Below are 13,013 nucleotides of genomic sequence, written 5' to 3'. Positions count from 1 at the left end.
TCTACCACCTGCATGTCTTTTGTTGCAACGTCTGATCGCCCTGTGACACATGAGGAAGTTGGTCATCTTCAGCTGCTGCTGCTTTGTTGGCAGACACAAAGTGATCTGAGAGTCTCAGTTTCAGTTGCAGAGAATGATCACATCAGAGAAGATGATTTACCCGCTACACATCAGCTTTTCTCGGCAATTATCTGGTTGCATAGAGGAACCGTATGATTCCAGTACCTATATAATGCACATTTGTCAGAGACATTGCTGCTTACGGCCACACCACCCGGAACATGCCTGACCTCGTCTGATCTCGGAAGCCAAGCAGGGTTGGGCCTGGTTAGTACTTGGATGGGAGACCGCTTGGGATTATCAGGTGATGTAAGCTTTTTCTCTTCTCTCAACCACCTGCATGTCTTTTGTTGCAACGTCTGATCACCCTGTGACACATGAGGAAGTTGGTCATCTTCATTTTCTGCTGCTTTGTTGGCAGACACGAAGTGATCTTAGAGTCTCATTTTCAGCTGGAGAAAATGATCACGTCAGGGAACAAGATGTGCCCACTACATATCAGCCTTTCTTGGCAATTATATGGTTGCATAGAGGAACCGTATGATTCCAGTACCTATATAATGCACATTTGTCACAGACATTGTTACTTACGGCCACACCACCCTGAATATGCCCAACCTCGTCTGATCTTGGAAGCCAAGCACGGTTGGGCCTGGTTAGTACTTGGATGGGAGACCGCTTGGGAATACCAGGTGCTGTAAGCTTTTTCTCTTCTCTCAACCACCTGCATGTCTTTTGTTGCAACGTCTGATCACCCTGTGACACATGAGGAAGTTGGTCATCTTCAGCTGCTGCTGCTTTGTTGGCAGACACGAAGTGATCTTAGAGTCTCATTTTCAGCTGGAGAAAATTATCACGTCAGGGAACAATATGTGCCCACTATATATCAGCCTTTTTTTGGCAATTATCTTGTTACATAGAGGAACCATATGATTCCATTGCCTATATAATGCACATTTGTCACAGAGATTGTTGCTTACGGCCAAACCACCCTGAATATGTCTGACCTCGTCTGATCTCAGAAGCCAAGGAGGGTTGGGCCTGGTTAGTACTTTGATGAGAGACTGCTTGGGAATACCAGGTGCTGTAAGCGTTTTCTCTTCTCTCTACAACCTGCATGTCTTTTGTTGCAACGTCTGATCACCCTGTGACACATGAGGAAGTTGGTCATCTTCAGCTGCTGCTGCTTTGTTGGAAGACACGAAGTGATCTGAGAGTCTCAGTTTCAGCTGAAGAGAATAATCACGTCAGGGAAGAAGATGTGCCCACTACACATCAGCCTTTCTCAGCAATTATCTGGTTACATAGAGGAACCGTATGATTCCTGTACTAATATAATGCACTTTTGTCAGACACATTGTTGCTTACGGCCACACCACCCTGAACATACCCGCCCTCGTCTGATCTCGGAAGCCAAGCAGCGTTGAGCCTGCTTAGTACTTGGATGGGAGACTGCTTGGGAATACCAGGTGCTGTAAGTGTTTTCTCTTCTCTCTACAACCTGCATGTCTTTTGTTGCAACATCTGATCACCCTGTGACACATGAGGAAGTTGGTCATCTTCAGCTGCTCCTGCTTTGTTGGCTGACACAAAGTGATCTGAGAGTCTCAGTTTCAGTTGCAGAGAATGATCACATCAGAGAAGATGATTTGCCCGCTACACATCAGCCTTTCTCGGCAATTATCTGGTTGCATAGAGGAACCGTATGATTCCAGTACCTATATAATGCACATTTGTCAGAGACATTGTTGCTTACGGCCACACCACCCTGAATAAGCCAGACCTCGTCTGATCTCGGACACCAAGAAGGTTGTACCTGGTTAGTACTTGGATGGGAGACAGCTTGGGAATACCAGGTGCTGTAAGCTTTTTCTCTTCTCTCTACCACCTGCATGTCTTTTGTTGCAACGTCTGATCACCCTGTGACACGTGAAGAAGTTGGTCATCTTCAGCTGCTGCTGCTTTGTTGATAGACACAAGGTGATCTGAGAGTCTCAGTTTCAGCTGAAGAGAATAATCACATCAAGGAGGAAGATGAACCCACTACAAGTCAGCCTTTTTCGGCAATTATCTGGTTACACAGAGGAAGTGTATGATTCCAGTACCTATATAATGCACATTTGTCACCGATATAGTTGCTTACGGCCACACCACCCTGAATAAGCCCGACCTCGTCTGATCTCGGAAGCCAAGCAGGGTTGCGCCTGGTTAGTGCTTGAATAGTAGACCGCTTGGGAATACCAGGTGCCTTAAGCTTTTTATCTTCTCTCTACCACCTGCATGTCTTTTGTTGCAACGTCTGATCACCCTGTGACACATGAGGAAGTTGGTCATCTTCAGCTTCTGCTGCTTTGTTGGCAGACACGAAGTGATCTGAGAGTCTCAGTTTCAGCTGAAGAGAATGATCACATCAGAGAAGATGATATGCCCGCTACACATCAGCCTTTCTCGGCAATTATCTGGTTGCATAGAGGAACCGTATGATTCCAGTACCTATATAATGCACATTTGTCAGAGACATTGTTGCTTACGGCCACACCACCCTGAACATGCCCGACCTCGTCTGATCTCGGAAGCCAAGCAGGGTTGAACCTGCTTAGTACTTGGATGGGAGACTGCTTGGGAATACCAGGTGCTGTAAGCTTCTTCTCTTCTCTCTACCACCTGCATGTCTTTTCTTGCAACGTCTGATCATCCTGTGACACATGAGGAAGTTGGTCATCTTCAGCAGCTGCTGCTTCTTTGTTGGCAGACACGAAGTGATCTGAGAGTCTCAGTTTCAGCTGCAGAGAATAATCACATCAGGGAAGAAGATGTGCCCACTACAAGTCAGCCTTTCTCTGCAATTATCTGGTTACATAGAAGAAGTGTATGATTCCAGTACCTATATAATGCACATTTGTCACAGCTATTGTTGCTTACGGCCGCACCACCCTGAATATGCCCGACCTCGTCTGATCTTGGAAGCCAAGGAGGGTTGGGCGTGGTTAGTACTTGGATGGAAGACCTCTTGGGAATACCAGGTGCTGTAAGCTTTTTCTCTTCTCTCTACCACCTGCATGTCTTTTGTTGCAACGTCTGATCACCCTGTGACACATGAGGAAGTTGGTCATCTTCAGCTGCTGCTGCTTTGTTGGCTGACACGAAGTGATCTGAGAGTCTCAGTTTCAGTTGCAGAGAATGATCACATCAGAGAAGATGATATGCCCGCTACACATCAGCCTTTCTCTGCAATTATCTGGGTGCATAGAGGAACCGTATGATTCCAGTACCTATATAATGCACATTTGTCAGAGACATTGTTGCTTACGGCCACACCACCCTGAATAAGCCAGACCTCGTCTGATCTCGGACACCAAGAAGGTTGTACCTGGTTAGTACTTGGATGGGAGACAGCTTGGGAATACCAGGTGCTGTAAGCTTTTTCTCTTCTCTCTACCACCTGCATGTCTTTTGTTGCAACGTCTGATCACCCTGTGACACGTGAAGAAGTTGGTCATCTTCAGCTGCTGCTGCTTTGTTGATAGACACAAGGTGATCTGAGAGTCTCAGTTTCAGCTGAAGAGAATAATCACATCAAGGAGGAAGATGAACCCACTACAAGTCAGCCTTTTTCGGCAATTATCTGGTTACACAGAGGAAGTGTATGATTCCAGTACCTATATAATGCACATTTGTCACCGATATAGTTGCTTACGGCCACACCACCCTGAATAAGCCCGACCTCGTCTGATCTCGGAAGCCAAGCAGGGTTGCGCCTTGTTAGTGCTTGAATAGTAGACCGCTTGGGAATACCAGGTGCCTTAAGCTTTTTATCTTCTCTCTACCACCTGCATGTCTTTTGTTGCAACGTCTGATCACCCTGTGACACATGAGGAAGTTGGTCATCTTCAGCTTCTGCTGCTTTGTTGGCAGACACGAAGTGATCTGAGAGTCTCAGTTTCAGCTGAAGAGAATGATCACATCAGAGAAGATGATATGCCCGCTACACATCAGCCTTTCTCGGCAATTATCTGGTTGCATAGAGGAACCGTATGATTCCAGTACCTATATAATGCACATTTGTCAGAGACATTGTTGCTTACGGCCACACCACCCTGAACATGCCCGACCTCGTCTGATCTCGGAAGCCAAGCAGGGTTGAACCTGCTTAGTACTTGGATGGGAGACTGCTTGGGAATACCAGGTGCTGTAAGCTTCTTCTCTTCTCTCTACCACCTGCATGTCTTTTCTTGCAACGTCTGATCATCCTGTGACACATGAGGAAGTTGGTCATCTTCAGCAGCTGCTGCTTCTTTGTTGGCAGACACGAAGTGATCTGAGAGTCTCAGTTTCAGCTGCAGAGAATAATCACATCAGGGAAGAAGATGTGCCCACTACAAGTCAGCCTTTCTCTGCAATTATCTGGTTACATAGAAGAAGTGTATGATTCCAGTACCTATATAATGCACATTTGTCACAGCTATTGTTGCTTACGGCCGCACCACCCTGAATATGCCCGACCTCGTCTGATCTTGGAAGCCAAGGAGGGTTGGGCGTGGTTAGTACTTGGATGGAAGACCTCTTGGGAATACCAGGTGCTGTAAGCTTTTTCTCTACCACCTGCATGTCTTTTGTTGCAACGTCTGATCACCCTGTGACACATGAGGAAGTTGGTCATCTTCAGCTGCTGCTGCTTTGTTGGCTGACACGAAGTGATCTGAGAGTCTCAGTTTCAGTTGCAGAGAATGATCACATCAGAGAAGATGATATGCCCGCTACACATCAGCCTTTCTCTGCAATTATCTGGGTGCATAGAGGAACCGTATGATTCCAGTACCTATATAATGCACATTTGTCAGAGACATTGTTGCTTACGGCCACACAACCCTGAACATGCCCAACCTCGTCTGATCTCGGAAGCCAAGCAGGGTTGGGCCTGGTTTGTACTTGGATGGAAGACCTCTTCGGAATACCAGGTGTTGTAAGCTTTTTCTCTTCTCTCTACCACCTGCATGTCTTTTGTTGCAATGTCTGATCACCCTGTGACACATGAGGAAGTTGGTCATCTTCAGCTTCTGCTGCTTTGTTGGCAGACACAAAGTGATCTGAGAGTCTCAGTTTCAGCTCGAGAGAATAATCACGTCAGGGAAGAAGATGTGCCCACTACTTATCAGCCTTTCTCGGCAATTATCTGGTTGCATAGAGGAACCGTATGATTCCAGTACCTATATAATGCACATTTGTCAGAGACATTGTTGCTTACGGCCACACCACCCTGAACATGCCCGACCTCGTCTGATCTCGGAAGCCAAGCAGGGTTGAGCCTGCTTAGTACTTGGATGGGAGACTACTTGGGAATACCAGGTGCTGTAAGCTTCTTCTCTTCTCTCTACCACCTGCATGTCTTTTGTTGCAACGTCTGATCATCCTGTGACACATGAGGAAGTTGGTCATCTTCAGCAGCTGCTGCTTCTTTGTTGTTAGACACGAAGTGATCTGAGAGTCTCAGTTTCAGCTGCAGAGAATAATCACATCAGGGAAGAAGATGTGCCCACTACAAGTCAGCCTTTCTCTGCAATTATCTGGTTACATAGAAGAAGTGTATGATTCCAGTACCTATATAATGCACATTTGTCACAGCTATTGTTGCTTACGGCCGCACCACCCTGAATATGCCCGACCTCGTCTGATCTTGGAAGCCAAGGAGGGTTGGGCCTGGTTAGTACTTGGATGGAAGACCTCTTGGGAATACCAGGTGCTGTAAGCTTTTTCTCTTCTCTCTACCACCTGCATGTCTTTTGTTGCAACGTCTGATCACCCTGTGACACATGAGGAAGTTGGTCATCTTCAGCTGCTGCTGCTTTGTTGGCAGACACGAAGTGATCTGAGAGTCTCAGTTTCAGCTGCAGAGAATGATCACATCAGGGAAGAAGATGTGCCCATAACAAGTGAGCCTTTCTCGGAAATTATCTGGTTACATAGAGGAAGTGTATGATTCCAGTACTTATATAATGCACATTTGTCACAGAAATTGTTCCTTACGGCCACACCACCCTGAATATGCCCGACCTCGTCTGATCTCGGAAGCTAAGGAGGGTTGGGCCTGGTTAGTACTTCAATGGGAGACTGCTTGGGAATACCAGGTGCTGTAAGCGTTTTCTCTTCTCTCTACAACCTGCATGTCTTTTGTTGCAACGTCTGATCACCCTGTGACACATGAGGAAGTTGGTCATCTTCAGCTGCTGCTGCTTTGTTGGAAGACACGAAGTGATCTGAGAGTCTCAGTTTCAGCTGAAGAGAATAATCACGTCAGGGAAGATGATGTGCCCACTACACATCAGCCTTTCTCAGCAATTATCTGGTTACATAGAGGAACCGTATGATTCCTGTACTTATATAATGCACATTTGTCACAGACATTGTTGCTTACGGCCACACCACCCTCAATATGCCTGACCTCGTCTGATCTCGGAAGCCAAGCAGGGTTGGTTCTGGTTAGTACTTGGGTGGGAGACCGCTTGAAAATACCATTTGCTGTAAGCTTTTTCTCTTCTCTCTACAACCTGCATGTCTTTTGTTGCAACGTCTGATCACCCTGTGACACATGAGGAAGTTGATCATCTTCAGCTGCTGCTGCTGCTTTGTTGGCAGACATGAAGTGATCTGAGAGTCTCAGTTTCAGCTCCAGAGAATAATCACATCAAGGAGGAAGATGTGCCCACTAAGAGTCAGCCTTTCTCGGCAATTATCTGGTTACATAGAGGAAGTGTATGATTCCAGTACCTATATAATACACATTTGTACCAGATGTTGTTGCTTACAGCCACACCACCCTGAATAAGCTCGACCTCGTCTGATCTCGGAAGCCAAGCAGGGTTGGGCCTGGTTAGTTCCTGAATGGGAGACTGCTTGCGAATACCAGGTGCTGTAAGCTTTTTCTCTTCTCTCTACAACCTGCATGTCTTTTGTTGCAATGTCTGATCACCCTGTGACACATGAGGAAGTTGGTCATCTTCAGCTTCTGCTGCTTTGTTGGCAGACACGAAGTGATCTGAGAGTCTCAGTTTCAGCTGAAGAGAATGATCACATCAAGAAGGAAGATGTGCCCACTAAGAGTCAGCCTTTCTCGGCAATTATCTGGTTACATAGAGGAAGTGTATGATTCCAGTACCTATATACTACACATTTGTCACAGAGATTGTCGCTTACGGCCACACCACCCTGAATATAATATGCCCGACCTCGTCTGATCTCGGAAGCCAAGCAGGGTTGTGCCTGGTTAGTACTTGGGTGGGAGACTGCTTGGGAATACCAGGTGCTGTAAGCTTTTTCTCTTCTCTCTACCACCTGCATGTCTTTTGTTGTAACATCTGATCACCCTGTGACACATGAGGAAGTTGGTCATCTTCAGCTGCTGCTGCTTTGTTGGCAGACACAAAGTGATCTGAGAGTCTCAGTTTCAGCTGCAGAGAATAATCACATCAGGGAAGAAGATATGCCCACTACACATCAGCCTTTCTCGGCAATTATCTGGTTACATAGAGGAACTGTATGATTCCAGTACCTATATAATACACATTTGTACCAGATATTGTTGCTTACCGCCACACCACCCTGAATAAGCTCGACCTCGTCTGATCTCGGAAGCCAAGCAGGGTTGGGCCTGGTTAGTTCTTGAATGGGAGACCGCTTGCGAATACCAGGTGCTGTAAGCTTTTTCTCTTCTCTCTACCACCTGCATGTCTTTTGTTGAAACGTCTGATCACCCTGTGACACATGAGGAAGTTGGTCATCTTCAGCTGCTGCTGCTTTGTTGGCAGACACGAAGTGATCTTAAAGTCTCATTTTCAGCTGGAGAAAATTATCACGTCAGGGAACAAGATGTGCCCACTACATATCAGCCTTTCTTGGCAATTATATGGTTGCATAGAGGAACCGTATGATTCCAGTACCTATATAATGCACATTTGTCACAAACATTGTTACTTACGGCCACACCACCCGGAATATGCCCAACCTCGTCTGATCTTGGAAGCCAAGCAGGGTTGGGCCTGGTTAGTACTTGGATGGGAGACCGCTTGGGAATACCAGGTGCTGTAAGCTTTTTCTCTTCTCTCAACCACCTGCATGTCTTTTGTTGCAACGTCTGATCACCCTGTGACACATGAGGAAGTTGGTCATCTTCAGCTGCTGCTGCTTTGTTGGCAGACATGAAGTGATCTGAGAGTCTCAGTTTCAGTTGCAGAGAATGATCACATCAGAGAAGATGATTTACCCGCTACACATCAGCCTTTCTCGGCAATTATCTGGTTGCATAGAGGAACCGTATGATTCCAGTACCTATATAATGCACATTTGTCAGAGACATTGCTGCTTACGGCCACACCACCCGGAACATGCCTGACCTTGTCTGATCTTGGAAGCCAAGCAGGGTTGGGCCTGGTTAGTACTTGCATGGGAGACCACTTGGGAATACCAGGTGCTGTAAGCTTCTTCTCTACTCTCTACCACCTTCATGTCTTTTGTGGCAACGTCTGATCCTCCTGTGACACATGAGGAAGTTGGTCATCTTCAGCTGCTTTTGCGTCTTTGTTGGCAGACACGAAGTGATCTGAGAGTGTCAATTTCAGCTGCAGAGAATAATCACATCAGGGAAGAAGATGTGCCCACTACAAGTCAGCCTTTCTGGGCAATTATCTGGTTACATAGAGGAAGTGTATGATTCCAGTACCTATATAATGCACATTTGTCACAGATATTGTTGCTTACGGCCACACCACCCTGAATAAGCCCGACCTTGTCTGATCTTGGAAGTCAAGCAGGTTTGGGCCTGGTTAGTACTTGGATGGAAGACTGCTTGGGAATACCAGGTGCTGTAAGCTTTTTCTCTTCTCTCTACCACCTGCATGTCTTTTGTTGCAACGTCTGATCACCCTGTGACACATGAGGAAGTTGGTCATCTTCAGCTGCTGCTGCTTTGTTGGCAGACACAAAGTGATCTGAGAGTCTCATTTTCAGCTGGAGAGAATTATCACGTCAGGGAAGAAGATGTGCCCACTAGATATCAGCCTTTCTCGGCAATTATCTGGTTACATAGAGGAAGTGTATGATTCCATTGCCTATATAATGCACATTTGTCACAGAGATTGTTACTTACGGACAAACCACCCTGAATATGTCTGACCTTGTCTGATCTCGGAAGCCAAGGAGGGCTGGTTCTGGTTAGTACTTTGATGGGACACCGCTTGGGAATACCAGGTGATGTAATCTTTTTCTCTTCTCTCTACCACCTGCATGTATTTTGTTGCAACGTCTGATCGCCCTGTGACACATGAGGAAGTTGGTCATCTTCAGCTGCTGCTGCTTTGTTGGCAGACACGAAGTGATCTGAGAGTCTCATTTTCAGCTGGAGAGAATAATCACGTCAGGGAAGAAGATGTGTCCACTATTTATCAGCCTTTCTCTGCAATTATCTGGTTATATAGAGGAAACGTTTGATTCCAGTACCTATACAATTTACATTTGTCAGAGACATTGTTGCTTACGGCCACACCACCCTGAATATGCCCGACCTCGTCTGATCTCGAAAGCCAAGCAGGGTTGTGCCTGGTTAGTACTTGGATGGGAGACCGCTTGGGATTATCAGGTGCTGTAAGCTTTTTCTCTTCTCTCAACCACCTGCATGTCTTTTGTTGCAACGTCTGATCACCCTGTGACACATGAGGAAGTTGGTCATCTTCATTTTCTGCTGCTTTGTTGGCAGACACGAAGTGATCTTAAAGTCTCATTTTCAGCTGGAGAAAATTATCACGTCAGGGAACAAGATGTGCCCACTACATATCAGCCTTTCTTGGCAATTATATGGTTGCATAGAGGAACCGTATGATTCCAGTACCTATATAATGCACATTTGTCACAAACATTGTTACTTACGGCCACACCACCCGGAATATGCCCAACCTCGTCTGATCTTGGAAGCCAACCAGGGTTGGGCCTGGTTAGTACTTGGATGGGAGACCGCTTGGGAATACCAGGTGCTGTAAGCTTTTTCTCTTCTCTCAACCACCTGCATGTCTTTTGTTGCAACGTCTGATCACCCTGTGACACATGAGGAAGTTGGTCATCTTCAGCTGCTGCTGCTTTGTTGGCAGACACGAAGTGATCTTAGAGTCTCATTTTCAGCTGGAGAAAATTATCACGTCAGGGAACAAGATGTGCCCACTATATATCAGCCTTTTTCGGCAATTATCTTGTTACATAGAGGAACCATATGATTCCATTGCCTATATAATGCACATTTGTCACAGAGATTGTTGCTTACGGCCAAACCACCCTGAATATGTCTGACCTCGTTTGATCTCAGAAGCCAAGGAGGGTTGGGCCTGGTTAGTACTTTGATGAGAGACCGCTTGGGAATACCAGGTGCTGTAAGCTTTTTCTCTTCTCTCTACCACCTGCATGTCTTTTGTTGCAACGTCTGATCGCCCTGTGACACATGAGGAAGTTGGTCATCTTCAGCTGCTGCTGCTTTGTTGGCAGACACAAAGTGATCTGAGAGTCTCAGTTTCAGTTGCAGAGAATGATCACATCAGAGAAGATGATTTACCCGCTACACATCAGCTTTTCTCGGCAATTATCTGGTTGCATAGAGGAACCGTATGATTCCAGTACCTATATAATGCACATTTGTCAGAGACATTGCTGCTTACGGCCACACCACCCGGAACATGCCTGACCTCGTCTGATCTCGGAAGCCAAGCAGGGTTGGGCCTGGTTAGTACTTGGATGGGAGACCGCTTGGGATTATCAGGTGATGTAAGCTTTTTCTCTTCTCTCAACCACCTGCATGTCTTTTGTTGCAACGTCTGATCACCCTGTGACACATGAGGAAGTTGGTCATCTTCATTTTCTGCTGCTTTGTTGGCAGACACGAAGTGATCTTAGAGTCTCATTTTCAGCTGGAGAAAATGATCACGTCAGGGAACAAGATGTGCCCACTACATATCAGCCTTTCTTGGCAATTATATGGTTGCATAGAGGAACCGTATGATTCCAGTACCTATATAATGCACATTTGTCACAGACATTGTTACTTACGGCCACACCACCCTGAATATGCCCAACCTCGTCTGATCTTGGAAGCCAAGCACGGTTGGGCCTGGTTAGTACTTGGATGGGAGACCGCTTGGGAATACCAGGTGCCTTAAGCTTTTTATCTTCTCTCTACCACCTGCATGTCTTTTGTTGCAACGTCTGATCACCCTGTGACACATGAGGAAGTTGGTCATCTTCAGCTTCTGCTGCTTTGTTGGCAGACACGAAGTGATCTGAGAGTCTCAGTTTCAGCTGAAGAGAATGATCACATCAGAGAAGATGATATGCCCGCTACACATCAGCCTTTCTCGGCAATTATCTGGTTGCATAGAGGAACCGTATGATTCCAGTACCTATATAATGCACATTTGTCAGAGACATTGTTGCTTACGGCCACACCACCCTGAACATGCCCGACCTCGTCTGATCTCGGAAGCCAAGCAGCGTTGAGCCTGCTTAGTACTTGGATGGGAGACTGCTTGGGAATACCAGGTGCTGTAAGCTTCTTCTCTTCTCTCTACCACCTGCATGTCTTTTCTTGCAACGTCTGATCATCCTGTGACACATGAGGAAGTTGGTCATCTTCAGCAGCTGCTGCTTCTTTGTTGGCAGACACGAAGTGATCTGAGAGTCTCAGTTTCAGCTGCAGAGAATAATCACATCAGGGAAGAAGATGTGCCCACTACAAGTCAGCCTTTCTCTGCAATTATCTGGTTACATAGAAGAAGTGTATGATTCCAGTACCTATATAATGCACATTTGTCACAGCTATTGTTGCTTACGGCCGCACCACCCTGAATATGCCCGACCTCGTCTGATCTTGGAAGCCAAGGAGGGTTGGGCGTGGTTAGTACTTGGATGGAAGACCTCTTGGGAATACCAGGTGCTGTAAGCTTTTTCTCTTCTCTCTACCACCTGCATGTCTTTTGTTGCAACGTCTGATCACCCTGTGACACATGAGGAAGTTGGTCATCTTCAGCTGCTGCTGCTTTGTTGGCTGACACGAAGTGATCTGAGAGTCTCAGTTTCAGTTGCAGAGAATGATCACATCAGAGAAGATGATATGCCCGCTACACATCAGCCTTTCTCTGCAATTATCTGGGTGCATAGAGGAACCGTATGATTCCAGTACCTATATAATGCACATTTGTCAGAGACATTGTTGCTTACGGCCACACAACCCTGAACATGCCCGACCTCGTCTGATCTCGGAAGCCAAGCAGGGTTGGGCCTGGTTTGTACTTGGATGGAAGACCTCTTCGGAATACCAGGTGTTGTAAGCTTTTTCTCTTCTCTCTACCACCTGCATGTCTTTTGTTGCAATGTCTGATCACCCTGTGACACATGAGGAAGTTGGTCATCTTCAGCTTCTGCTGCTTTGTTGGCAGACACAAAGTGATCTGAGAGTCTCAGTTTCAGCTCGAGAGAATAATCACGTCAGGGAAGAAGATGTGCCCACTACTTATCAGCCTTTCTCGGCAATTATCTGGTTGCATAGAGGAACCGTATGATTCCAGTACCTATATAATGCACATTTGTCAGAGACATTGTTGCTTACGGCCACACCACCCTGAACACGCCCATTTTTCTGATGAGCAACAGGTGTGGGAGCCACAGAGTGCAGCAGCAGGTCTGAGGAGCTCTCGCTCCAATTGTTTGCTGAGTGTTTTTGTCTTTCCTTCCTTTCTTTTGTTTGTTTTTCCAGCAATATAGATATAGATCTTGATTCTTTTTTTTGTGTGGGGATTATCCCTCCCCATCAGCGCAGGCGGTGGGGAGGCGCTTTTTGTTCTGTTTTGTTTTTCAGATGGATGATTTGGTGGGGGTAGTGGACCGGAGAGACGAGACAATGGACAAGTTAACTGGGAAAATGGTGA

General features: G+C 46.4%; 2 non-coding genes and 27 pseudogenes across 2 annotated transcripts; all 29 read left to right on the top strand.

Annotated features, from left to right (window-relative positions):
* The first annotated feature begins 257 nt into the window (after positions 1-257).
* On the top strand, positions 258-376 carry LOC140288719 (5S ribosomal RNA; annotated as a pseudogene).
* Positions 377-645: 269 nt separating this feature from the next.
* LOC140298804 (5S ribosomal RNA) lies at positions 646-764 on the top strand. The gene has a single exon (XR_011914411.1). It is a non-coding gene; the product is annotated as a 5S ribosomal RNA (ribosomal RNA).
* A 270-nt stretch (positions 765-1,034) lies between these two features.
* Positions 1,035-1,153, top strand: LOC140290691 (5S ribosomal RNA; annotated as a pseudogene).
* Positions 1,154-1,422: 269 nt separating this feature from the next.
* On the top strand, positions 1,423-1,541 carry LOC140294559 (5S ribosomal RNA; annotated as a pseudogene).
* A 656-nt stretch (positions 1,542-2,197) lies between these two features.
* On the top strand, positions 2,198-2,316 carry LOC140296015 (5S ribosomal RNA; annotated as a pseudogene).
* A 269-nt stretch (positions 2,317-2,585) lies between these two features.
* Positions 2,586-2,704, top strand: LOC140314639 (5S ribosomal RNA; annotated as a pseudogene).
* Positions 2,705-2,976: 272 nt separating this feature from the next.
* LOC140289438 (5S ribosomal RNA) lies at positions 2,977-3,095 on the top strand (annotated as a pseudogene).
* A 656-nt stretch (positions 3,096-3,751) lies between these two features.
* On the top strand, positions 3,752-3,870 carry LOC140297255 (5S ribosomal RNA; annotated as a pseudogene).
* A 269-nt stretch (positions 3,871-4,139) lies between these two features.
* Positions 4,140-4,258, top strand: LOC140314634 (5S ribosomal RNA; annotated as a pseudogene).
* Positions 4,259-4,530: 272 nt separating this feature from the next.
* On the top strand, positions 4,531-4,649 carry LOC140289437 (5S ribosomal RNA; annotated as a pseudogene).
* Positions 4,650-4,911: 262 nt separating this feature from the next.
* On the top strand, positions 4,912-5,030 carry LOC140291945 (5S ribosomal RNA; annotated as a pseudogene).
* Positions 5,031-5,299: 269 nt separating this feature from the next.
* On the top strand, positions 5,300-5,418 carry LOC140301174 (5S ribosomal RNA; annotated as a pseudogene).
* Positions 5,419-5,690: 272 nt separating this feature from the next.
* On the top strand, positions 5,691-5,809 carry LOC140311483 (5S ribosomal RNA; annotated as a pseudogene).
* Positions 5,810-6,078: 269 nt separating this feature from the next.
* On the top strand, positions 6,079-6,197 carry LOC140312910 (5S ribosomal RNA; annotated as a pseudogene).
* A 269-nt stretch (positions 6,198-6,466) lies between these two features.
* On the top strand, positions 6,467-6,585 carry LOC140295394 (5S ribosomal RNA; annotated as a pseudogene).
* A 272-nt stretch (positions 6,586-6,857) lies between these two features.
* Positions 6,858-6,976, top strand: LOC140288989 (5S ribosomal RNA; annotated as a pseudogene).
* A 269-nt stretch (positions 6,977-7,245) lies between these two features.
* LOC140268356 (5S ribosomal RNA) lies at positions 7,246-7,369 on the top strand (annotated as a pseudogene).
* Positions 7,370-7,638: 269 nt separating this feature from the next.
* LOC140286165 (5S ribosomal RNA) lies at positions 7,639-7,757 on the top strand (annotated as a pseudogene).
* Positions 7,758-8,026: 269 nt separating this feature from the next.
* On the top strand, positions 8,027-8,145 carry LOC140298948 (5S ribosomal RNA). The gene has a single exon (XR_011914542.1). It is a non-coding gene; the product is annotated as a 5S ribosomal RNA (ribosomal RNA).
* A 269-nt stretch (positions 8,146-8,414) lies between these two features.
* Positions 8,415-8,533, top strand: LOC140278319 (5S ribosomal RNA; annotated as a pseudogene).
* A 272-nt stretch (positions 8,534-8,805) lies between these two features.
* On the top strand, positions 8,806-8,924 carry LOC140289268 (5S ribosomal RNA; annotated as a pseudogene).
* Positions 8,925-9,581: 657 nt separating this feature from the next.
* On the top strand, positions 9,582-9,700 carry LOC140271814 (5S ribosomal RNA; annotated as a pseudogene).
* Positions 9,701-9,969: 269 nt separating this feature from the next.
* LOC140301934 (5S ribosomal RNA) lies at positions 9,970-10,088 on the top strand (annotated as a pseudogene).
* Positions 10,089-10,357: 269 nt separating this feature from the next.
* Positions 10,358-10,476, top strand: LOC140273365 (5S ribosomal RNA; annotated as a pseudogene).
* A 269-nt stretch (positions 10,477-10,745) lies between these two features.
* LOC140288718 (5S ribosomal RNA) lies at positions 10,746-10,864 on the top strand (annotated as a pseudogene).
* A 269-nt stretch (positions 10,865-11,133) lies between these two features.
* Positions 11,134-11,252, top strand: LOC140309864 (5S ribosomal RNA; annotated as a pseudogene).
* Positions 11,253-11,521: 269 nt separating this feature from the next.
* LOC140280107 (5S ribosomal RNA) lies at positions 11,522-11,640 on the top strand (annotated as a pseudogene).
* Positions 11,641-11,912: 272 nt separating this feature from the next.
* Positions 11,913-12,031, top strand: LOC140289436 (5S ribosomal RNA; annotated as a pseudogene).
* A 269-nt stretch (positions 12,032-12,300) lies between these two features.
* LOC140275887 (5S ribosomal RNA) lies at positions 12,301-12,419 on the top strand (annotated as a pseudogene).
* The last annotated feature ends 594 nt before the right edge of the window (positions 12,420-13,013 follow it).

This window comes from Leuresthes tenuis, unplaced genomic scaffold, assembly GCF_036924035.1.
Source record: "Leuresthes tenuis unplaced genomic scaffold, fLeuTen1.0.hap1 SCAF_1, whole genome shotgun sequence".
NCBI classification, from domain to species: Eukaryota; Metazoa; Chordata; class Actinopteri; order Atheriniformes; family Atherinopsidae; genus Leuresthes; species Leuresthes tenuis.
Note: the sequence above shows the minus strand (reverse complement) of the source record. Positions and strands in the feature narration are given on the sequence as shown.